At 45.2% G+C, this 25,468-nt stretch overlaps 1 protein-coding gene across 4 annotated transcripts in view; it reads right to left on the minus strand.

Annotated features, from left to right (window-relative positions):
* Window positions 1–25,468, minus strand: part of LOC138527959 (transcription initiation factor TFIID subunit 4-like) — a 3,082,360-nt gene that overhangs the window by 93,416 nt on the left and 2,963,476 nt on the right. The gene's annotated exons all lie outside the window — the stretch shown is intronic.

The following is a 25,468-nucleotide window of genomic DNA, read 5'->3' on the forward strand; positions in this document are numbered from 1 at the left end:
ACTGTGTCCCGCCTGGTCTCCCTTGCAACAGACTGTTCAAGGTGTCCCGTAAATCCTTGACTCTCTATCCTGGGGTGACCTGGGGCCTGTTAACTAACTTTTTCTGAAATGCTCCAACTCTTTTGGAACTATCTGCAAAGACTTTTAAAGTATCATTCAACTGTGTGATCTTGGACACATTCCGCCTTGCTCTCTCGAAGAGTGGGCTTGGCCTATGAACTTTCTTGCTCTACAGTAGACTCTGCCTTTTCTGACTTGCTGTGGTTCTTTTAAAAGTGTTGGTATTGTGTGCTTTCCTAATTCTGCCTTTTCCCTCCCTTTTTAATCAACTTATTGGAGTGCCATCTTAGGTTAAGCGCTCACCTCTGTCTGCAAATAAGTGGTGTTTTAACTAAGACTTGTTCAATAAGTAATCAGGGATGTATATATATTGATAGTGACTGTGTTTGAACTTGCGTGCCATATTAGTGTTAGTGTATTTTTATAAGTGTGTTTTTAAATAAATAATTATATACTTTTATACCAAAGCTCTGGTCAGTGTTTGCTTGTCCTACTGTATTTTGGTACCTATTTTGTATATACTGTCTAACTCTTCTTGAGAGAAGCGTGACTGCTCAGCCACAGCTACCAGGTAAATCTGGGTGGTGCAGGCTGCTACCAATTGGGTTTACTGCCAACACCTGTAGTCCTAAGCCTTTTGCAGTGGTCCCTAAGGGAACTGCACAGGTTTCTGCCTAACAGGCAGTGTCGCTGGTAGTGATGCATGCAGGCGCCCCCTCGGACATTAGGCCGGTACTAGGGTGTTGCCGCTTGGGTGTACACCCGGTAAAAGAGCCTTGTGGTCCCTCAGCACTGCTTCCAGAAGGATCTGATGCCCCCTCGGCCGTGAGGCTGGTAGCTGGACAAGCCTCGGTATGTGTGCTCGTGCGAGAACCCGAAAGGTTCCTACCGCTTGGGCCTCTGGAAGCAGTCGCCCTTACGGGGTGCGATGGAAAATAGCGGCCCTCCCTTGGGCCTCGATCTCTAAGTCCTTCAAGATCTCTGGAGGCGACATTTCGAAAATCTCCTTCCACCTAGCAAGCCTGTTCTTTAGAGCACGTGGAATCAGTGTGTTGCATGCGGTACAACCTTCCCAGCCGTGGTCGGGGCCAAGGTAGCAGAGGTAAAGAGCGTGGGTTTCGGACGTAGGAAAGAGCTCCTCGCAGACTGGACACTTGCGGAAGACCGCTGAAGTCGACATGAGCAGGGGCGGAGCGTGACGCCGGAGGACCAAGTACGTGAATGACAAATAGATAGAAGAAGAATCTGGGGAAGAGCGTGTGGTATTACGTGGCAGAGCAAAATACAGGAGCACTGGTGAAATTGGCCCGTTCACGTTGACGCAGGAAAGGGGACTGGGGTATGGCGCCGGTGGGCGGAATCAGGGTAGCGCATGCTCCCAGCGCCGCACCCCCACGCACCTCTACATTTAAAGGGGAAGATGTTTTTTTCTGGTGAAAAGGGTTCCGTCTACCGTCCCTAGGAAGGGACGCCCATGCAGTATGGAGGAAAGGGGATGGGATGTAAGAGTATTATTGGCAATACGGTTTTGATATGCAGCAGAAGTTGCTACCTTTGTGCCGAATGTATATAGTTGTTTCCTCTCTTTGTCTGGGGGTGCTTCCACCGAAGCTAGCGGGGTGCCCGCTCTCTTTCTTGTGGCAGTTACCACTAAGGAGTCTGGTTTCAACTGACCCTTGATGTAGACGAGATGAGTTGGGGCAGGTTTGAAAATCTTTTCAATGCAAGGATAAACTGCTCTTGTTAAAGTTGGAGTAGCCAGCAACGATTGGATTTATCTCAGCGCAGACCGGAGTAAGGAAATAAACTGTTACAGATTGTTTGTCCCCTAAAATGTCGTCTACGAAGTCTGTATCTTGTAGTGCCTCTTAGGTATCAATTTTAAAGTTTTGGGTAGCTCTAATGAGCAGTTCATTGTATTGCAGTTGATAATCAATTGGGGAGTCAGCAATATGCAGGTCCTAGTCTTCTGAGGATGGCATTGTAAAAATATCTGGATTGTCAAACAATGGGTCTTGGTTAAATTGGTCATCTTGTGAAATCTGATCATCTTCATGAAAATGGTCAATAATGTACAGGTCATCTGAAATGTCCCGACTGTGACTAGGGCCTTTACGGCTTTTTTAAGGGATTTAAAAAATACATTTGCGATCCTGACCGTTAGGGCTTGAAAATAATACAGTAGTTTTGGTAAAACGACCATTTTAATTGTCACCATTCTGCCCCACCACAATGTCATTAGGGGATTCCATTTACTCATGTCTGATTTAATTTTTTCTAAGAGGTCCAGATAATTTATTATACATTTGACCTATTGATGATGTCAATGTTATCCCTAAATAGGTTATTCCTGTTTTTGCCATTTTTAGCTGTGTTTCTTGGGATAATCTTTCCAGTATATCCGATTTTACTGTTAGGTTCAATATTTCCGACTTTTGTGGTTAATTGTTAGTCCAGATATTGCCCCAACATTTGTCCAATTCCCTCAAAAGTTCCACTAGGCAGGGTTCTGGGACAGTTAGTGCTACCAGCATGTCGTCTGCGAATACCACCATTTTAGGTTCCCTTCCTGCCATCACAATTCTCTTCACCCCTTCCGCCTCTTGAATCTTCGCCAACAATGGCTCCAAGAAGATCGCATATAATAGCGGCAATAGTGGGCACCCTTGTTTTGTACCCCTCCTCAGGATCCCTGGTTCGGACACTATTCCATTAAGGGCTACCCGTATTCAAGGCGAGTAATAATTGGCCTTCACCATTTGGAGGAAGTTCTATCCAAACACCATTCATGTCATTGTGCGGAATAATTGTGTCCACTCCACCCTGTCGAAAGCTTTCTCTGCATCCAATAAAACGAGCACTGCCGTAGTTTGCATTTTTTCAATTTTTTCTATCAAATGGTATACCCCAGACGTATTATCAAATGTCAGTCTTGTTGGAATAAACCCTGACTGATCTAGAGCTATAAGTACCAGGAGCAAATGTGATATTCTATCCGCCAGCACCTTAGTGTAGAGCTTTGCGTCTAAGTTAATTATGACTATTGGGCGGTACGATCCCGGGAGCTCTGGGTCCTTCCCTTGTTTGGGGAACACTACTAAAGTCGGCTTTTTCATTGACCGGGTGACATTGCCTTTTATTCTGAATGTATGAAACAACTTAGTTAATTTTGGGGCTAAAATGTCCTGATACTTTTTATAGAAGCAATCTGGGTATCCATCTGGTCCCGGTGCTTTATTTCTTGGAAGGTCTTTAATTGCTTTCTTATCTTCTTCCACTGTATGTCCCCCTCTAATGTGTCCCTATCCCTGTCGGAAATCTGAGGGATGGAGAGGTTTTCAAAATATTCCTCCTGTTTGTCAGCTCTAGGATTGTCAGACGTGTATAGAGTCTGGTAGGAATCCCTAAGTATCTCACCCTTACCCTCATCCTTTGTCTTCTGACCAAGTCTATACCAGAGTTTAATTACTGTTCTACTCTTCTCCTTGGCCTTCAATTGCTTTGCAAGAAGTGTATCTACCTTATTGGCTCTTATGTAGGAGTGCTTTTCAGCCTGTTTGCTGCGTAGCGTTCCCAGTTGGCCTTGGGCATGTCTCAATGCTAATCTCAATTCCTTATTCAGATTCTTTGATATCTCTCCTTGAATCTCTTTCAACTTCCCCTCCAATTCCACTTCCCAACTGCGTTTTTGTTTATCCCTTCCAGATTTTAGGGCTATCAATTCCCCCCTCAGCACTGCCTTGAAGGCATCCCAAATTATTCCCAGCAATATGTCCCCTATGGTGTTGTCTAGGAAGTATTGTTCTATTTTGACCCTTATGCAGTCCACCATGACCAGACCCTGTAGTAGTTCTGTAGGGAAGCTCCACTTCCAAAGTCCCCCTTTGGTATGGCCTAAAATGAGTGTCGCCATAATAGAGGCATGGTCCGAAAGAGAGATGGATCCCACTTCAACCTCCGTTACCATGGCCACTAATCCCGTGGAGACCCATATATAGTCAATCCTTGATTGTGAGGTGTGGACATGAGAGTAATATGTATATCCCCCGTGCTTGTCCCCTTACCATCCTCCAAGCATCATGAAGTGCCAACATTTCCATTTTGTTTTTCAGTGCCTTTGATGGGGCCTGTGCCCCTGATTGTGTGGTGGAGCTCCTATCCAGTTGGGGGTCCCATGCTATATTGAAATCCCCTGCTAGTATAATTTCCCCAATGGCAAAGTCTTTTAAGCTCGAGAGGACCCCCTCTCAAAAAACCATCCTGGCCGGTGCTGGGGGCATTGATCGAGGCAAGCTTTAATTCCCGATCTCCAAATACTATTTTTAGGAAAAGATATTGCCTCTCCTTATCCACCAAGGTGTCTAGTGTCCGTATTCCCAGTCCATCCCGAATTGCTATCAATAAACCCGCTTTTTTTCCCTTGCGTAAGCTTGATATATTTGAGAAAATCCTCTCAACTTTAGTTGGTTTTTGTCTGTTTTCCTAATGTGTGTTTCCCATTACATTAATATGTCTGTCTTCATCCCCCTCACCAAATGTTCCACCTTTTTCCTCTTGTTGGGGGTATTCAGTCCCCTTATAGTATATGTCAATAGTTTTAATGATGCCATCATATTATTCATTAACTCTACCTGCTTGTTTTATAGTCCCTGGATCTATACCTCCCCTCCTCCCTCCCCCTTCATCCCCCCGATTCCCCCCAACCCCCACTTCCCCAACATGTTGCCCCCCCCCTTTTCCTCCCCCCAACACCCGAGGAGTGTCCAGGTTGCTATTAACGCTTGGACGGGATGTCTGCCACGCCTGGCCCTCAAACCACCCAGAATGAATTGTGTGAGGAGTACTAAGCCTCACTCTGAGTTCCAAGAGTCACTTCCCATCCCACCCCCATGGGCCACTTGTACATTTACCTTAACAGTACTCTTTATCCCCATATGGGGAACACTTAAAAATCCCCATTCTCGTTCTTACTTATCGACCTTGCGATCGTTGTTCTCTGTCTCTGATATCGCCTGCCCAGTCATTTTATGTTGGGTTTTCTACCGTTGTACGCGACCTTGTTCCATTCCCATGGCTTCCTGCAAAGTCTTTCTCCCCTTCGTTGTGCCTCTCCCATCTCCTGACTATCTCCATGCAAGTTCAGGATTTGTTCTCCTTCTTCGCATATGGGGATCCTGTGCTGCCGTCCCTCCCACGTATAGAGCATTCCGAAAGGAAATCTCAATTTGTACCTGGTTTGTTTAGATGCAAACTATTTCACCACTGGACCCATCTGCCTTTGCTTTTGTAGTGTGGCTTGCATGAGATCTTGAAAAAGTTGCACCTCCTCTCCATTAATTTCATACTTGTCCCGCTATCCTTGCTTTCCGCAGGATCAGTTCTTTCTGCCAATAGGATGTTATTGCCACCAGGACATCTCGGGTGTGTGCCCCTCGTTCCCCTGACCTTTGTGGACCTACCTGAGGTACCCAGTCCAGCTGAACAATATCTTCTGTGTCGCATGCCAGGATTTCTGAAATAGCTGTTGGGTAGTGGTTCTCAAGTCTTTATCCTGTACTTTTTCCAAGAGGTTTTTTGATTCTTACGTTTGATTTCCGCAAGCGTTTTTCTAGCTCCTCACTTTGTATTTCTAAATTATGCGTCAAGAGCGCAAGATGTTCTAGGCCCTCCTCCATCTTCTGGGAATCCTTCCCCATACTCGAACTGCTCTTTCTATTATGTCGTTCCTTTGTTCTAACTTGGCGACGTCCAGTTTTAGTGCCTCCATCGACTGCTTCATTTCTATTTTTAAAGCCTCAAACTGTGTATGAAAAGAGGCCATACATTGATTCTGGAATTCATTTAGCCAATTCGGAATATCTTCTTTGCAGAGTGTCATTGTTCCTTTTGGGCTGGTTTCTTGTTGTGATGAGCTTTGCTTGTTTCCTCCACCCCGTGAGGTCGTCGTTGTTTCTGTGCCCGAGAGGTGCTTAATGCTCGTTGTCTGCTTTGTTTGGGGGGGTTTGCTGGGTCGCCACCAAGTTCCCCCTTGTTTTGGACATATAGGTATTGGCATCCATTGTAGTATGGGCCAATTCTGGGTGCTGTCCTGGCATGTTACCGTTACTTGCCCATTTCAATGTGCTTCTTCCGTATACTGAATGCCTTTAACAGGGTTCTGCTAACCATTTTGAGAGTTCCCCATTGCCCCCTCTGGGGTATCTACTCTGCTGGTATTTATTTTACTTGTTTCCACTGCTCCTGTTCACCCACTCCCACCTGGGGCTTAGTGTACACCTTTGCTTTGGCTGCACTATGTGCCCTTCGCCTTGTTTGTTGGTCACAGGACTGTGCCTTGTTCCTGTTTGCCGCTGTGCTACATTGGGGGGAGGGGCCACACCTCACTCGCATCTGTTCCAGTTCCATTATTCCATCCACCTACTCTACCTCGGGCTGTGCATGGGTATCTGTGCTGCCATATATGGGGAAAACATCCCCCATTGTATATTCCTTTTCTTCTCTTTTACCACGTTGCTGCAGCGAGCATCGTTTTATTTCCAATTTTCGAGCATCCCCACACTCCTTACGTCCGTGCTGAGGCTTCACTCCTCCTCGGTCCTTCCTGCTGCAAGCTGCTTTGCAGCTGATGGTTCCGGAAGGCGCATTGAGTCGCCCGCTGCTTGCCGATGTGTCCCCACGTCCCTCCTTATGGGCTATACAGCAATTGTTTCTATTTTGTTTGCCGAAGCTTCACTCCTCCTCGGTTCTTCACGTTCCGAGCTGCTTCCCCATCCGATGATCCCAGATGGTGCGTTGCATCACCCACTGCTTACCTAAGCGTCAGCCCGTCCTTCCTTGTGGGCTATAAGGCACTCGTTTCTGTTTCTTTAGTTTCTCCTGACTTGACTGCGGTCATCCGGGTATTATCAATCCTTGGTATGTCGGCCCCCTTCTTTTCGAGATGGTGTTTGAATCTGCTGTCTTGCTTTCATTTTACCCTTTCAAAGCGGCCCAGTGGGGAGAGGCTCTCAAACATGTCCTCTACCCACGGTGGCCATCTTGCATCCCCAAATGAATTCTTTTAACATGCATTTCATTGCACAAACATCCAGACTATACTAAGGCCTAGACTGGCACCATCAAAGCATGATATCATCCCAGGCAATATGGCCAGCCACTGTGACAACACCAGCTTCAACCGCTAAATATATTTGCAAATAAATCTTAGTTTCGCAATCCCACAGTAAAGTGGCAGCCAAAATGCTTTTTCAAATTTCGATTTCGTTTTTCACTACAAAGTCCATTTGACCTTTAAAGGACAAGCTCTCACTTTGCTTTCAAAATATAAATGAGGAAACACAGGGCATGCTTTTATCAACACCAGTGTTCCAGTTTTTAAAGAACACACCCTTTGCTTTCCCAGTCCTTTTCCCTTCTAAGACTTTACCCTGATCAAAAGGTGCCAATTTTGGGAGATGGGTAGGGGTTTATTTGGATTTACCTTTTAAGATGCAACTTTTGGGATAACCAGCCAGGGATCTAGTCAGGCAGGCATCATTCCGTCAGCAAAACCCTCAATTCAGGTGGCTAGCTTGGAAGAGGATTCCCCTGCACAGACGGCACTGCTAGCTGCTCTGGCTTCCGTCTATCAATGGACCAGTCTTCTCCTTCTGGGTGGAATCTGACCTTTTACTCTCCAATCTTTAGTGTGTCCTCCTTCTTAATCTTCATCGCCCAATCTCCTCCACAATCCATCCTTCTGTCCTATGGGCATCCCATTATATGTCCCTCTACTCCCCCCTGTGTAGTCACAAAGGAGTGGGTTGCTTTCCACATGACCAAAAAGGTGAGAGCTGCTTGCACTTTCTGAAGAGAAGCTAATTTCAATGTAATGCTTTACTTTTGGGCTCATCTGTGTAACTTAATGAAACCTATATTTTCAGATCCTGCATGTCAAGGTGAACATTTTGATATATTATTGGGTGATGGAATTCTGTCCTAGCTATAGCCAGTAATTCTTGTCTGTCCAGTTCCAACTGGACTAGGCCTTTAACTCTTCTTGTATCCCTACACATGAAAACAATAACTTAAAATCCAATTTGATTCTGTTCTTTCACTCCAGATCTTTTGGATTTCATCTCTTCATTTATAAATGCAAAACCATCTTTTCGATGTACATCACACAGAGAAACGTAATTCAAAAAGCATTTGCATTCCTATATTTGAGTTTTAAACAATATAGCTTTAATAAATTACTAACATGGCATAATAACGATACCTTGGGGCTATGGTGCATTATTAATAAATAGATAAAGGAACATTATATATTCACATTGACTGGAATACAACGTTTGCTGTAATGAAATCTTTACATATACTTTTCACATTGAAAATACATATGAAGAAATACAATAATAAACCTTTAATTTTAAATTTCATATTCGCTGCAAAATAACGACTTTAATTCTGGGCCTGTCTTTCACATGTTTCATGGTTCATTCTTGGAACACTTGAAATCTTACAATTTAATCTGCTCAAAACTACATGCCAAATGAATAACATCATGTGCTTTATATTTTGGGCAGAGAATTTCCCACATGGCTGAGATGTTTTGCCAAGAAGTACCAAACAACACAGATTCAAAATGGGCAATAATGTAACTATTTTTCTGATGCTCTTTCTATGGGTTGAACATGGCTGAAAGAAAATGTCACTGCGCATTGGTATTATGAAGTCTATCTTTAACATAAATTACATCAACAGTTTACTTTCAACAACTGGGCACGCACTATAACCGGACAGGTGTCTCTTGTTAACTTGACAACAAGCAAGAGACAGAAATCCCTAATAACACCAACGTCGGTACGTATTTCACTTGCCCTTGGCCAGGAAGGCCTTTCTCAATGCATTCATTTTAGACCTCATCTTTGCTATATATAAAATATGCTACGATAGACATACAATCACACCACATACACTCATTTGCCCTATGCAATTCTGTCATACACTAAACACTCATACGCTAAACATAGAGGGCATATGCTAGTAGACCTATGTACCATATGTCACAAAAACACTGAAATAAATGTTTAAGATAATGTTTAGGTTACTCTAACAAAATGTAAAGTCTACAAAGATTTTAAAGTACAAGTCATACTCACTCCATAAAACTGAAAGTAGAAACAATCAGTTTAAATATTAGGAGTGTGTAAAGGAAATTGTTGTTTCACTCTCAAAAGCTATGCTTTGTCAAGGATATTTCCTTGAGATAGATGCAGATGCCAAGTTAAACAGTAAGTTACCCTTGAATCTCTACATTACCTAAAATGCTGGATTTTGTAGTTTTGTGCTGTTTTTCATAAAACACATCCATGAATCCTCCATCAAATTAAAAGGTCTACACAAAGCAAAGCAAACAAAACAACTTGTACAACTTATTATGAACTGAAGCAATGAGTATGCCAAACATGCGCCAATACTAAGTGCCTCAATCAAAACCTCAGTAGATCGTACTAAATTCATTAATCTCCCAGTCCAATTCAACAGCCCTATAGGTTCCCGTAGACCAGGGGTCTGCAATCTGTGACTCTCTTGAAGTTTTGGACTACATCTTCCATGATGCCTTCCCACTGACTATGCTGGTTGGGCCTGATGGGGGTTGTAGTCCGAAACATGCAGCGAGCCAAAGGTTGCAGATCCCTGCCGTAGAAAAAGTACTTATCCAGGTGGCCACAATGGTATGATATCTTAACTTTGAATCCTCGCCTCAAGTCAACAGGATCACAATCCATACAGCCCTGATATTCAAACTGAATCTTAATACAGAAATGAAAATCCCTGTTCATACAGACCCAGTTTAGTGTAAGGCGAGATACGAAGACTGGTAAGACATATCCATATGAGAACTCTATTAACATGCATCCCTAAAGGACATGGATGAAATGAAACAAATGTGGGACAGCCACGTTCAAAAGGTCACTGCACTATAATACTGGAGCTCAGACTATGGTCCATTTTATACAAACTAATGTCACCTCACCATACCAAATTCCCCCTCCCTCCCAACTAAATTCAATGTGCATGAAACCAACAGGGAGCGATACGTAAACTAGTCCAAACTCCGCAGTTACATAACTAGACCCTTCATTTAGTATACACCAAATACAATGCATCTGTACTTCGATGTTAAGGCCTAAGGGGGATTTTCTATGTAGTCATATGATCCACTCACTTTCAGACTGGCATTAAGAGTCTGAATTCTTTGTCACCACGGCCTACATGTGGGTTAACCCGGTCTGCTCGGAAGAACCCAACCTCTGCTAGAGACTCCTGATGAAACTCTAAAATGTTTACTGTGAATGGATAGGCAGAGCATTTGTTCTTAATCGCGTGAGTGTTTTCTTATATTTGAGTTCTGAGGTGTCTCACAGTAAAGCAGACATATTGTTTGCTGTAAGGGCAAATTTGAGCATAAACCACATATGTGGGCACCCATAATATCTTCTTTTTTGCATAGGTTTTACCTAGTGTTGCGTGCATGAATTCTTCCCTGATCAAAGGGGAATCACCACAGATTTTTCCCATGTCACACCCACACATCCTTTTAATGGTAACAATAATCAGAAGTTGTCCTCAGACTTCCTTCTTTTCCATGATAGCTGGTACATTGCTAACCCACAGATTATTGTTTATTTTTAAAGTAAGGGAGGGTATATCGCCAGATGTCTAGTCAGGATCATGACCCCGTAGGTGCTGCTGTTTCTGGAGATGTTTGAAAATGGCCGGATGATCACTAAAACTGTTGTTGATAAATCTGGTTCTGAGGTTATGTGGGGTCTAATATTCCTAATTCTCTCATCTTAAAGCAGAGTTTCTCATGTACAGGTTGAAATACATAATCCCTTAAAAGGAATTACCATAGCAAACTGAATTTTAAAGTAATTCCTGTTCAATACAATTACAAATTTACACAGATTTTTGACCAAACCACCAGCACATTATCAATGAATCTCAAACCCTTAATTCAATTAAACATTAGGTTAGAAAATGAGGGGCAAATTTCACCTCAATCGCAGTTTGCGTAACCTTTTGGTAAAACAATCTTTATGCACAAACATATTATTTTTGTGATGTCACAGACAACAGCTGGACCCGCGCCATCGCCAGAGAAGGACCACAAGGGAGCACTAGGTACAGTGGAACTTGAGACTCTGGCAGTTACAGAACAGCTGACTGAGGCTGCCTAATCTACAGCAGAGGAATACATTCTTGCGGTTGACCTGGCACAATGGCAGCAGGCACCTGGGCCGGGATTGCAGATGGAGGATCTGGGTGCTGAAGTACCAACTTCCAAATGCCTTCCTTTTGAATGATGGTCATCTGAGGGGGCATCAACAGCCACAGAATCTCTCCTCACGTGGTTGAGGCCGGTTGCCGTGTAGAGTGAGAAGCCAAAGTCGGGGCCCATGTAGTTGTGGCTGGCACCCATGGTATGCCCATGCCTCTGAGTAATGGATTCAACTCAGGATAGAGGGGAATGAGGTGCACCATGGTACATGAAAGGGCGACCAATCCACCCAGGGAGACAAGTCCTGCCTAGTTGAGGTGCGACTTGGTGTCCATTCCGCTTATGTCTGCCTACTGATTCTGTAGCTATCTCTGAGGGGGGGAGATTCCACTGAAAATGGAGGCTCTGGCCGTATGTGGGGAAGACCCCTTGTGCCAAGGTGTCATTTTGTTAGGCTTACCCGCCATTTTGTCGGAGCTCACACTGGGAGATGGTTAGGAATGCACAAGAACTCTGACTCCAGTGAAAAGGCTTGAGGAGGAGGCTTCACTGTGCCCTTGAGCTAGGGCTCAGTAACCTTTTCGGACCATGGACTGGGCCTGGGAGGCTTTGCAGCCCAGGTCTGAGCCTCGTACTCCTCGGCATGCAGTTGGGCCTAGGACCAGTAATAGACCCAGATTGCCTGTCAGACAACTGTCTGGCGGTAGAGACACACTTGGTGCCGATCTTGGTAGAAGGTTGCTCCCTCAGCACAAGTGCTGGTAGTCTTGGAAGCCTCAGATGGACATTTTACAAAGTATCCAAAAGGCCGCTCCCAGCGAGGAACCCCCCAGAATCCTTTCTGGAAAGTCTGGAAACCAATGATGTACTTACCTTATCCGATCTATCCTTTCGGTGGTCAAATACGTTCAAATGCACCTCACACCCCCTGAAGATGGCATAACATGCTGCACAGGAGTTCCATTGGTGGTCAAAACTCTAAACAGAGCACATGGGGATCCAATGCTGGGAACAAACCGTCAAAGGACACACACCACATGAAGCCGCTTGTGACAGAAATGTGCTGGTGGAGCGGGGCACATAAGGCCGATTGAGGTTGAAGACAAGATTAAAGAAAAAAGAATAAAAGCAAGGAGGAAACACACTGAAAGAATGTATGCTAGCACCGTACAGATCCAATCCCATCTGTGCAGTAAAGAGGACTGAGGTTGGGCACGGCAGAGTAGGGCTAGCGGACCATGGGCATGCCCAAGGTCGCGCCCTTGCGCACTTGTAAATTAAGGGGTAAGCACACTTTGTTGTGGTGCAGAAGGCTCCTGTCCCTTGTGCTCTCAGTGGCACAACTAACACCTTGTGGGGATGGTCATGTATGTTTTGTGATAAACAAGCTTGGCTTTACCTCATTTACTGGTCTTATAACAGGCTTATTGAAACTCATACAATTGTTTGCAATGAGGCGAGCTAACCGGATAATGATATTATATAAATTGTGGTTCGATAACGGTGGTGGAACCGGTTCTGCCATCATGTTAACTGCCATAGTGTGTGGTGGTAATACATTTGTTATTAATGTTGTAAAACAGTAAAGAGAGCTTTTTAGTTGATCATCACATGGAATAAGCTTGTCAAGAAAGAAATACATGAATGGACCAAGCCACATTAGGGGGCATCGTTACATTTCAAATCATATTTTGTAATTTGTTCTGTGTACTTTAGATGCATGTGCATGTTTTCAGTAGTGACCTCTTCTTATTTTTCAACCCACTATAGTTGGAGAATTTGAAGGATACTTTCTACTGTGCCTTGTCCCATATTATGTTTTAATTCCTGCAACACTTCAGCTGGATTTTTAGCAGTGTCTTTTTTCCATACTAAATCGCTTTTTCATGTGTTTTGAGGAGCCATCCCTTCAATTGTTGTGGAATGTACTGTTCATTAGAACTGAAAAGAATGTGATGTGCCTGTGACTGTGTATCTTTCGACATGGGACAAGAATCAATATTATTTTAAATGTTGATTTTGCCCATGCTTGTAGTGCTACAGTATTTGTAAACAAAAGATTTGAACTTTTGAAATGCATTTTCTTTGATGTGTGCGTCTACCAAAAAGCCCATTGTTTGGGCGCAGCCAATCATATCGTGGCACGCAGGGCACACCATAAGGAGGTGGGACTCCTAAACATTGTCCAATCGAAATTAGCGAACACAATGTCTACCTCAGTTCATGGCGAATCAAATCACAGGAATGGAAGCATATCTCTTCGAATGTGTGTCCAATCCCAGTGCTTGGAGGAACTAGTGAACATTCTGGGGTGAGCTGCACAGCCTGTCCTTGGCTCTGCTGCACTACTTTCAGTCAGGCATTGGGCACTGGCGACAAGGAGCAGGCGCACATCCCCGCCTCCACAGTGACTCCCAGCCCCGGCTCTCTGTTTGGGTTATAAAGTGATCATATCAGAGCAACGCAAGTGTAACGTTGCATCGTGATCATGAATGCTGCTCGATTAGTTCTAGGGTGTTAAGTACAAGTAATCTTCGCGTAGTAATAAAGGAACAACCCTGTAAAAATGATGATACTCGCATGATTCAATGTTTCATTTTATTTGGAAGATGCATGGTATCTTTCCCATTCAAAGATGGCAGCTAGTTTTGCCTCCTTTCTCCGGTTCAGGACCATGGGCTGCCATTTCCAATACAGGGTGGTAAATTCGGCTCTCAGGGTGTTTAACAGACTCATGAATGCAGTGGCGGCCCTCCTCAAGGCCACCACATCTACCCGTACCTCCACGACTGGCTCATCAGGGCGACATCACCGCAGGCGATGAGCACAATTCACGACGTGGGATTTTTGCTCATCCTCAAGAAGTCTCAGCATCAACCTACGCAGAAGCTGACTTTCCTGGGCCTCATCAGGGTACGTGCTCCGAGAGTTTTTCCCTTGGAGGACAAGATCACGGTGATCAAGAGGGCCTCGACTCGACCCGAGAAGTGGCATCGGCCTGGTGGTACCAATACTTATTGGGACTCATGGCGGCGGCCATACTGGCCGTCCCCCACACGAGACTCAGTATGAGGAGAGTACAGCAGCACTTCGCAGCATCATGGAGTCAGGAGCTGGGTTCTCAAGCGGAGCTGGTCAACGTTCCTCCTTCTAATGGCCACGGTGAATTCCATGATGTCCTGCACCACCATTTTAGCCTATGCCAGTCCCGCCTTGAAACATGATTGGCTCTGTACCGGAAGTTCTTTGTTATTGGAAGTCGGCTATTCCCCGCCAAAGCCTCTGGTTAACGGCTGCCAACATGGCATCTGCATTGGTCTGATGAAGATGGAGCGAAGCGTTGGAATAAAGCTTCTTCCTGTTGTAGAACCTGATAATATAGAGGCCGGATTTGTTATAATTACACAACCATTACCCATCATTACCCACTGTTAGAGAATCATTACTCTTGGTTACAGAACCATTATTACCCCTTTAGGAATCCAGTTATGCATTCATCCTGTTTAGTTATCCATCATATATTCTGATTAGTACTGAATAGTACCATTATACTATTCACATTTTTACCATGCATTTGAAGAGAGAAACAGGCCCTGCTATATGAAGGGTTTGCTTAATTATGTTATTGCCATATATGTTGAAAGAGATGCTTTTAGAATTTTGTATTATGCCATTTAGATAGCGCTTAGGCTGAGAGAGAAATGTGCTAGGCACTATAGAGAATGAATGAAGCCTGAAATGCCATGTAGAGCCATTTAGAGACACGTTATACTTGTAGAGACACATGTAGAGACGTATGTATTATGTATGCATGTGTAGAGACACGCACTGAGTGTGCACTTAGACTATGTTTGCATTATGTAGTGCTTGGGTTTCCGAGAGAAAGCATAAATGCTAGAAAGCATTTAGCTGGCATTATAAAGCCATTCCACTGAATGGAGATACACAGAAGTTGTTTGCACCGAGGAGTGCGAAATTATATGGTACACTGTGAAAGATTGGAATGCAAACAGAGATAACACAACCCTTGTCCGAGTAGAGAGACGGCCTGGCTTATCAGCATGGCTTGGGCTCGTGTTCGCGGAGACAGAAAAGGTGGGAGGCAGCGCCATGGGCTCTGTTGGATGGTGAGAGGGAGAGTGTGCTTTTTGCAGGGAGAGCCTTGCACACAGACACGGAAAGAGGGATTCTAACAGTGGTATGAATGGAGAAATAGGAAGAATAGATGGTGTATTGCAGGCAGACAGAAGGCCATGAGATAGAGATATGCTTTGAAATGTCACGCTGACAGAACATGCAGTGTTTGACCAGAACATGGAGTGAAAGAACATGCAAACACAGACTTTGAGGCATTGCTTAGAAAGGCTTACAGAGAAAGAGACATTCTTAGCTTAGAGAACGAAGTAACCATAGGGATTTGTATAGTAATGGAATAGTATAACCAGAGGTGAAGAGAGGGGAGTTTTTAGATGTTGATGGAGTTCGATGAGAGAGAGACGTTTTGGTGTGGCAGTAATGCAGCCTTGGCAGACCAGCTTGGGAGAGTCTGAGAGCTTGGCAAAGGCTTGAGGCAGTTCGAGTGACCAGATCTTGAGAGGCAGACACTGACAGGCTTGTTGCAGAGTTGTGCATAGAGGAGAGACTTGACAAAGACAGTGCTGGAGAGGGGAGAGATGCACATGCAAATGTGAAGTATGGTTTATGGACTAAACTTATTGATTAGAACAGACACTCACACAGAGATAGTTGGGGTAATCAGACAGGGATTGTCTAAGAGAGCGAGTGTGAAGCATGGTGTGGAATGGAGACGAATGCGTAATGCTGGCACTTGCCATATGTATATTGCATTAGACACTGATAGATCCAGCTACTCACAGGCTTGCATTAGAAGCCTGTAAGGCTTATAGTTATCACATTGCATGGTAGATTTGCAAAGGTATAAAGGTGCAAATTTGAGATTTGCATAGTTTTAGGTATCTCACCTTGTTATGTATGAACACATGTATTCTATTTTTATAATTGAATCGATTCTTGTGTTTTCTTTGTTTCTTGTGTCCATAGGAGTAAGATAGGTGTATGTTGTTAGGCGTAAGATAGGAGTAACACAGTGCACAAAGGCCCTGAGATACGAAAGCAGGAGGGGTATAGTGATCCACACCCCCCTAGGGGATTGTCTAAGATCGGTGCATGGTTGCCCAAGGGGGGCTAGACCGTGATAGGATTTGTGTTGCGGGTCGCACAAAATGGCGCCCGCAATGCAGGACTTCATTAATGCTGACTTATAACATGGAACAGAGGGTTCCACTTATTGATTTTGCAGCAGTCGAAGTTTGAACATCATGTGCAGCTGTGATTTGTTATTGGTTAGTTCGTCGTGGGAATAGACTTTTCTGTCTTGGGGTTGTTTTGATTCAGAGCATGCTTCGTTCACAATGTTGTTCACCGTAGGAAGGGGAACGCAATTGTCTGACTGACTTTGAAACCGGAATTTGAATTTGGAATTGATGCCAGTATTTAATGACTAGCAATTTCTTAAGGAGAATGCATGTACATTTATTTAGCCGAGCTAGAGAAACAGTTTTTTCTTGAAGACGCTTGTGGTATTTTGTTTGTTTGGAAATCTGCGGAGACTGACACTTTTTGGGGAAATCTGACGTTTGTTTTGGATTCCTATTGGTTGAAATTTGTGTGCACATTTTTGGCAAGCTGTAGACTGTATCTGCTTGTTTAGAGAAGTCTTGGAACTTTTTTTTTTTTGAAACTCACTTGAGTGTCATGAGGTTTGTAATTAAAACTGCAGAATGAGCTCATTTTTTTATGATTTGAAAGCAATAAGAAATCGGCTTAGAAATATGCTCGACACCTGGGATGTATCACCGGCACCAACCATACGGAAAGTGAATAGTGAAATAGCTATGACGGAGATGAGTCCATATATTGGTGACTTGCAGGCAGTAATATATTGTTTCAGAAATGTAATTAAAGATTGGGAAGATATCCCAGCAGCTGTGAAATATGACCCATTGATATCCTTGACAACAGCAATGATGGGTGGGAACAGAGTTCCTAGAGAAATGAATAGTTCATGGGGGGAAAGAGTTAACTGAGAATAATATGAGAAATAGTGCATTTTTGATGGACATGAAGAGAATGCATAGAGGGATTGCCTATGAAGATTTGCATTGTGAAACTGTATTATTGGAGACACCTTTGCATGAAAACAGTTATGTGCATGAAGGCACTTATGTGAAAATCTTTGATTTGAATAGAAAGGGCATTTGTGATGACATTTTTGAAAGCAGGATTGATAAAAGCAGTATTGTGCCTATGTTATAGACTGAGAAAAATGTTTGTCTATTGACATAGAAACTTAGATAGCATTGAAGGAGAACGTAGATAAAGTGAATCGCGCTAAAATTGGATTTTTTGAGACCTTGGATTGTTTTAATTTTTTGAGTGTGAATGAGTGTATGGATGGAAGGATTGTTGACGTTTTGCAGAAACATCGCACAGACTGTTTATTTGAGAAGGAATGTTGTTTGAATCTGAATTGTATGACACAAAGCAGTGTTTGTTTGAATCAAATTGATTTGTTTTTTCAACATGGAGTAATTCAACTTTGTGAATACTTAATGATGAAAAAAGGGGAGTGTGTGGCTAGAAGACATGGAAATGTCACAGAAAGCAATTGTTTTGCAGGACATGGAGTGTAATTGAATGGCATGAATGCAGTGGTGCAGCATCTGAATGTGCAATTTTTGAATGTGAACTTTTTGGAGTACATAAAATTGGCTGTTTTGTTCTGTTTTGAGAAAGACAGGAACGGAGAAATGCATTAAGCATGCATGATTAGACAGGCATAGTTAGACATTCACTGACACTGATACACTGGAATTGCAGACATTGCAGAGAAACTAGCATTGATGTCTTTTGAGAGACATGGGGAGTTTAGAACTAGCTATGTGCACTGCAACGCACAATGAGAAATGCTGTTTTGTTTTTGGCTTTGATTACATCTGAAACTGATTGAAGACTAATACTTTCATTTTCTTTGCATGAAATCTGGAGAGACACCTTGACCAGACCGAAATCACATTGATGACTGACCAGAATGCACCGCAGGAATTGACCAGAACATGACTGGCAGCAGCATGATGAATGAAAGCAGCATGGCCAGAATAATGGACTGACCAGACCAGATTGACCAGACCTTGATGTGACTTTGCATGGCTGTTTTGAAACAGCACCGAAAAGAGACTGGCTTTGTCAACCTTTTGATGTGACACCATCTGACCTTTGCTACGCTTTGCAGCAGCACTTTTGGGGAATGCCGACCGACCGATTTGAGGCCTTAGGGTGTGGCTGTGCCGATGGCTATGCTCTGAGAATGTATCCAGAAAACCTGCTTGCTACCAGACTTCATGGCATGACAACTATTGCCATGGAAAATTAAGATTGTGACTGACTGTACAGAGAGAATACATCTTGCAGCATTCTGTGCCAAGAGAGAGAGAAAGAGCAGTGAAAAAGATGCCCAGCAAAAAGAGGAGGAATTTGTTTGTGAGCTGTTTTGTAATCTGCAGCGAGAAGAGAATCCATTTGGAATACCTTACCTTGTGAACCAGAACCAGACCCAATTTTGGGCCTGAGGAGAAAGAGAGGAATGCAGGAATGAGAAGGAAGACACGCTCTGAAAGCATTTGAATTCCTGTCTACGTTTGAACATCAGTGAAGCTTTGTCTCTTGAGTGAAAGAGATAGAGCATTGATCCATGGTGCTTTGAAATTTGCACTTGCATTCAACGTTGGCTGGGCCCTTATTTGCAGAGCAGGGACTGGCATAAACTAGCTGGAACAACTGAAAACAGCATGACCTGGCAAGGAAGGAGAGAATTTGTGAAGCTGGAGTTTGGCCTATGGAGAAGGGCCACTGTGCATGGAATTGCCACTGGAGAGTTGCCATCTGCATTGTTTTGCAAATACTCTGAACGAGTGCCACGTGAATGCATTGTGCATCAGTGCTTTGTTTTTGGCTCTATTGCCAAACACGGATGAATTGGGAATGGAGGCCTAGGGAAAAGGGAGCGTATGAGCTGTATCAATCTGCATCTAATTGAAAATTCTGACCCACTGTTTTCCAGGTGAAAAGTGAAGGACCAGTGTGATTACTCCATGGGGACAAATGGGGCGCATATGGTACCGACACACTTGATGCTTGCTCCTGGCTTTTTGGAGCTCTGTGAAAAATCTGCTACACGTTTGTTGCCGTGGAGAACGTTGCGACAAACATTGAAAACCTTTGCTGAACACATATATATGCTTTGTGAACACTTGCTTCGTTGACACTTTGTTGACATTCCTTTGCTGAAAGAAAGCATTAGAACTGGATTTGTACTGACTTGGATACGTGCACAGATGTGAGGACACACATACCTCATGAGTGAAAACCTGGAAATAACTTGGACTGGAATATAAATGAATTGGCCTATATGGCCAATATACTGCCATGTATACACTGAAAATGCTGACATCTGAAATTAGCTTTGACACCTGTGAAAGTGACTGCATTTTGTTATTGACACATTGAACATGAAACACCTGGATCCACAGGTCACATGCATTGATCTATGCATTGCATTTTTCTTTTTGAAATATCTGCTTGTAGACACTTGACTTTTGACACTTTACTTTTTGCTATGCTATTCTGAATTCTGAATTTTTAGCTTGCCACTGATAGAGTGAAATGCTTGCATTTTTAAGGGTTTTTTGCATCATGAATAGAATGTTTTTTCCCAATCCACATTGCTATGTTATGTTTTGACAGATTGTTAGTATGTTTATGTAATCATAAAAGAAGAGATTGTAGAACCTGATAATATAGAGGCCTGATTTGTTATCATTACACAACCATTACCCATCATTACCAACTGTTAAGAATCATTACTCTTGGTTCCAGAACCATTATCCATTATTACCCCTTTAGGAATCCAGTTATCCATTCCTCCTGTTTAGTTATACATCATATATTCTGATTAGTACTGAATAGTAACATTATACTATTCACATTATTACCATGCATTTGAAGAGAGAAATAGGGCCTGTTATATGAATGGTTTGCTTAGTTATGTTATTGCCATATATATCGAAAGAGATGCTTTTAGAAGAACAAGTTACTCTCTTACCTGGTAACGTTCTTTCGATGGGATGGTCCGACAACGTATTCCATATCTATGACAGGTAATCACCACAGCTGTGTTACTTCGGAAAATTTTCGGCGTCTGCGTCCTGCGTCAATGACGTCGATACGCTGTCCTCGAGGGCCTGCGTCGAGCCGACATCACCGGATGTTATAAGTAGGATGCACGGCACCCGTAGCCTCAGTTGTAATTTTTTCCCAGAACATGTGGCACCAATCGTCTGCCAGTATGACCACAGAAAGCCTTGCGGAAACATAAGCTGCAATCGCATAAGAAATTTTGTAGCGGGGCAGGTAGGGAGGGAGCGATATGAAATACGTTGTCAGACCATCCCATCCAAAGAACGTTACCAGGTAAGAAAGTAACTTGTTCTTCGAGGGGATTGGGTCCTCCGACGTATTCCATAACTATGATAGACTCCCAAAGCAGTACCAACGTATGGAGGAGGGAAAATAATTTAGAATATAGAAATTTTGAATGCCCAATTAAATTGCAGAGTAAAGGACGCCTTGCCAAAGGCCAGATCCTGCCCATGGATAGAATCTAGGGAGTAGTGTCTTACAAAAGTATGGACCGAAGCCCATGTGGCTGCTTCACAGATGTTACGAATAGGAACACTCCTCTGCAGGGCAGTAGAGGCAGCCATACCCCTAGTAGAGTGGGCCCATAAGCCTACCGGAGGGTCCTTACCTGCAAGCGGTAACATTCAGAAATTGCCAAAATAATCCATCTAGACAAAGTCTGCTTAGTAACAGCTTGTCCCAGCCGCCTTCCAGCGTAACCTATAAAGAGCTGATCGTCCACTCTGACCCAGGACATGCGTGAAATGTAGAAACTTAAAGCTCTCCTAGGAACCAACCTATGGAGCCTCTCTTCTTCCTTACCAGGATGCGCAGGAGGATAAAATGCCGGAAGAATGACCTTCTGGCTTAAATGAAATTCCGACACCACTTTCGGAAGAAAGGAAGGACGAACCCTAAGGACAACCCTGTCCTTATGAAACACCATGAAGGGTGGCTTAACAGAAAATGCCTGCAGCTCACTCCCTCTGCGAGCGGAAGTAACCTCAAATAAAAATATAGTTTTAAGGGTTAACAGTCTCAAAGGACAAGAATGTAAAGGCTCAAATGGAGCACCCGTTAAGAATTTTAGAAAAAGGTTCAAATCCCAACCAGGCACCTGGAAAGGTGACAGTGGAAACACATTAGTGAGCCCTTTCAGAAACTGAGAAATTAAAGGAATTTTGAAATAAGAACACTCCTCAGACGAGCGCTTAAATATGGACAGCGCCACCAGGTAACCTTTAATGGTACCCACTTGCAGGCCCTTGTGGGCTAACAAAAGCAAAAAAGAGAGAACCACAGGAATGTGACATGAAAAAGGATCCACATTCTTAACCCTGCACCAGTCGCAGAACTTTCTCCAACGGCAACAGTACAGGGACTTTGTTGCACGCCGTCTGGCCGAAAGCAACAACTCCATCACGTCTTCAGGGAGGTCCCAATCCTTATACCTCAACCTTTGGTAAGCCAAGCATGAAGGTTGAGGGATCTGACCTCTGGATGGAGAACCTGACCCTCCTCCCGTGAGAGCAGATCATCTCGGTAGGGAAGACGGCGTGGAGGGCAGATGGACAAGTCGAGAAGGTCCGGGTACCACGCTCACCGGGCCCATGCCGGAGAAATGAGGATCATCCGGGATCCGAATCTCCGTAACCTCCGCAGCACTTGCAGGATGATGGGGACTGGAGGAAACGCGTACAGCAGTGGGAAGGGCCACTCCACCACGAACGCGTCCCCTAAAGCTCCTCTTGGAGGAAATTGCCGCAAGCAGAACCTTTCGCACTTCCGGTGGACACTGGAGGCGAAGAGATCCACTTGTGGGGTCCCCCAAAGGGTGAAGATCTCCAAGAGATTCTCCTGAGCCAGCTCCCACTCGTGAGAGATCGCGCTCTGCCTGCTTAGAGCATTCGCCGTCTCGTTTTTGTCTCCGGCCAGATGAACTGCCGAGATCAAAATTTCCTGCTGGATGGCCCAGAACCAGAGCTGCATCGCCTCCCTGCACAGAGGAAGTGACCCTGCCCCCCCCCTTTTGTTGAGGTAGTGCATGGCCACTGTGTTGTCCGTCAGAATCAGGACATTCTTTCCTCGCACAGTTGGCAGAAAAGCCTTCAGGGCAAGCCTGACGGCCCTCAGTTGCAACAGATTGATATGGAGTCTGGACTCCGACAGAGACCAACGACCGCTGACTGTCAACTCGTTGGCATGAGCTCCCCATCCCGTGAGGGATGCGTCCGTCACGATCGTCACCTCTGGCCAGGGTAGCCAAAATGGAGCCCCCCTCATCAGATTGCCTTTGACGGCCCACCACAGAAGATCCTGGGCGACCGAGGGCAGCACCTGAATGGGGTCCGACATCCTGCCGGAGGACTGTGACCATTGCATCTTGAGAGCCCATTGGAGAGATCTCATCCGCAACCTGGCCTCTGGCACCAGAAGAATGCAGGATGCCATGAGGCCGAGCAACCTCAAGAACTCGAACGCCGGGAGACTCTGGGCATGTTGAAACTTGTGCACCATCTGCTGAATGTGATGATCCCTCACTTGGGGAGGGAAACACTGCCCCAGGGACGTGTCGAGCACTGCTCCGATGTACTGGAGCCGCTGCGTTGGCGTCAAGTGGGACTTCTTTAAGTTGAGGGAGAAGCCCAGTTTGTGAAGGGAGTGGCAGGTGACTGACAGATGATCCAGGACTTGCTCGGGAGAGCGTGCCCTGATCAACCAATCGTTCAGGTAAGGGTATTCGTGAATCCCCCCTTTCCTGAGATACGCTGCAACCACCACCATGAGCTTGGAGAAAACCCCTGGGGCGGAGGTCAATCCGAACGACAGGACCCGAAACTGAAAGCGCGAGTCACCAACCGTGAACCTTAGGTACTTCTTGTGCTTGGGATGGATTGGCACATGAAAGTAAGCGTCCTTGAGGTCGAGAGACACCAACCAGTCCTGAAGTTGAAGGGCCTGGAGGACTTGAGAGAGAGTAACCATCTTGAACTTGTCCTTCCTGAGGAGCTTGTTCAAACCATGCAAGTGCATGATGGGTCTCAATCCTCCGTCTTTCTTTGAAATAAAAAAATAAGGGGAATACCATCCCTTGTTCCTCTCCACTACAGGCACCAGTTCTATGGTACCTTTCTGCAGCAGGGATTTTATTTCCTGCGCAAGGAGCGGATCCGGACTCCCAAAGAGAGATTCCCTGGTGGATTGTTCTGAGGCCTCTGCGGAAAGGAAGACAGTAGCAGTGGGCTATGATCTCCAGAACCCACACATCTGAAGTAATGGCATGCCATTCTACAAGATGCTGCGCCAGCCTTCCCCCAACCGGCGAACCATGGGACATGGCCTCATGACTGAGCTGAAGCGGCTGCGGCATTTCCTGAGGGTAAAGAGGCAACTGCCCGAGCGGCCTTGGCACCTCGAGTACCTTGTTTTCCACCTCTGGTACTCCTACGGTGGCCCCTTTGACTTGCAGCTCCTCTCGATTTACCAAAGGATGAGTAATATCAAAAGGAACCTCCCCTCCATTGCTGTCCCCTAGGACGAAAAGGCAGAGGTTTGGCAAACTGCAGCGCTCAATGACTTTGCTGCAGCTTTGGAGGAATGCAACCGCTCAAGGCTCTCGTCAGCCTTGCTGCCAAAAAGATGTTCACCATCAAAGGGCATGTTGAGAAGCCGGGCTTGTACATCAGGAGAAAACCCTGACTCCCGCAACCACGCAAATCTGCGCATTACGGTGCTCACCACCATGGACCTGCTGACGCAATCTGCCTTGTCCAGAACCGACTGAACGGACTCACACATGGCATCCTTGCCATCCTGAACAAGAAAAAGAAAGCCATCCCGTTCCTCCCCTTCGCGAATGTGTTCAGCCGCCAAAGAGAGACAATTCCACAGAGTATGAGTGAAACGTGCTAAGGCACACATAGAGTTGGCTGCCTGTAAAGCCATACCCCCTCAAGAAAACACTTCCTTCGCCCAGCCATCAAAACGTTTGTCGTCCCTATCAGGAGGGATGGTAGGGTACGATGCCTGTTTTGCCGGGGCCATAGCCACCTGCACCACCAAACTCTCCGGAGTGGGGTGCATAGTCAAGTAGCTGGGGTCGCTACTGGCTGGACGGTATTTTTTCGGCAAAGACTTGCTCACTGCCGGGAGACTCTCCGGAGCAGTCCAAGCCACTGCCACCCTTCTTTGCAAGGCCATATGGAATGGCAGTACCGGGTCAGTTGGGGGACCTTGGCCAAGGATATCCGTCAGGTCATCCTGCAGAAAATCCACTGGTGGGGCAGACCACCCCAAGTATTCCATCACCCTCGACATAAGGCACCCGTACGAGGACTCAGCGTGCGTACCAGGCTCAGGCCTACCGAACTCAAACTCCGGAGAGGTGTCCAGACCACTGGCGTTGTGCAAGGACTAACGCAGGCCTTCTAGCTGGCTATGACCAGACAAGAGTTCGTCAGGAACCTCTTCAGGAACCATTCCGTCATCAGACCCTTCATCCACCTCAGAGATGTAGTCCAGAGGCTGGAATAAATCCCTGGATGAGGGCACAGAAAAAGGCTCGAATACAGGCCTTACTGAGTTCTGCAGGGCCTTTCTCGGAGTTTCCACCGGTCTCCGGGGCACTGCTGAAAAATCCTCCTAGAAAGGCGTTGAGGGCATCGACGGAATCGGCGTCAACGTCAAGCATGGTGCAGATGGCTTCGACACAGGCCTCGAGGGCAGAGCCCCGAGCGTGTCCTTCGACAGCCTTGGCGCCGATGGCGTCGATGGCTTTCTCGGAGGCGGAGCCTCGAGAGAGTCCTTCGATGGTCTCGGCGCCGATGTGTTCATCAAAGACCTCACAGGCTCCAGCGGACTCAATGGCGTCGAGGACCGGGACCT

Source organism: Ambystoma mexicanum, chromosome 1q (genome assembly GCF_040938575.1).
Source record: "Ambystoma mexicanum isolate Mex_15411 chromosome 1q, UKY_AmexF1_1, whole genome shotgun sequence".
Classification (NCBI taxonomy): Eukaryota; Metazoa; Chordata; class Amphibia; order Caudata; family Ambystomatidae; genus Ambystoma; species Ambystoma mexicanum.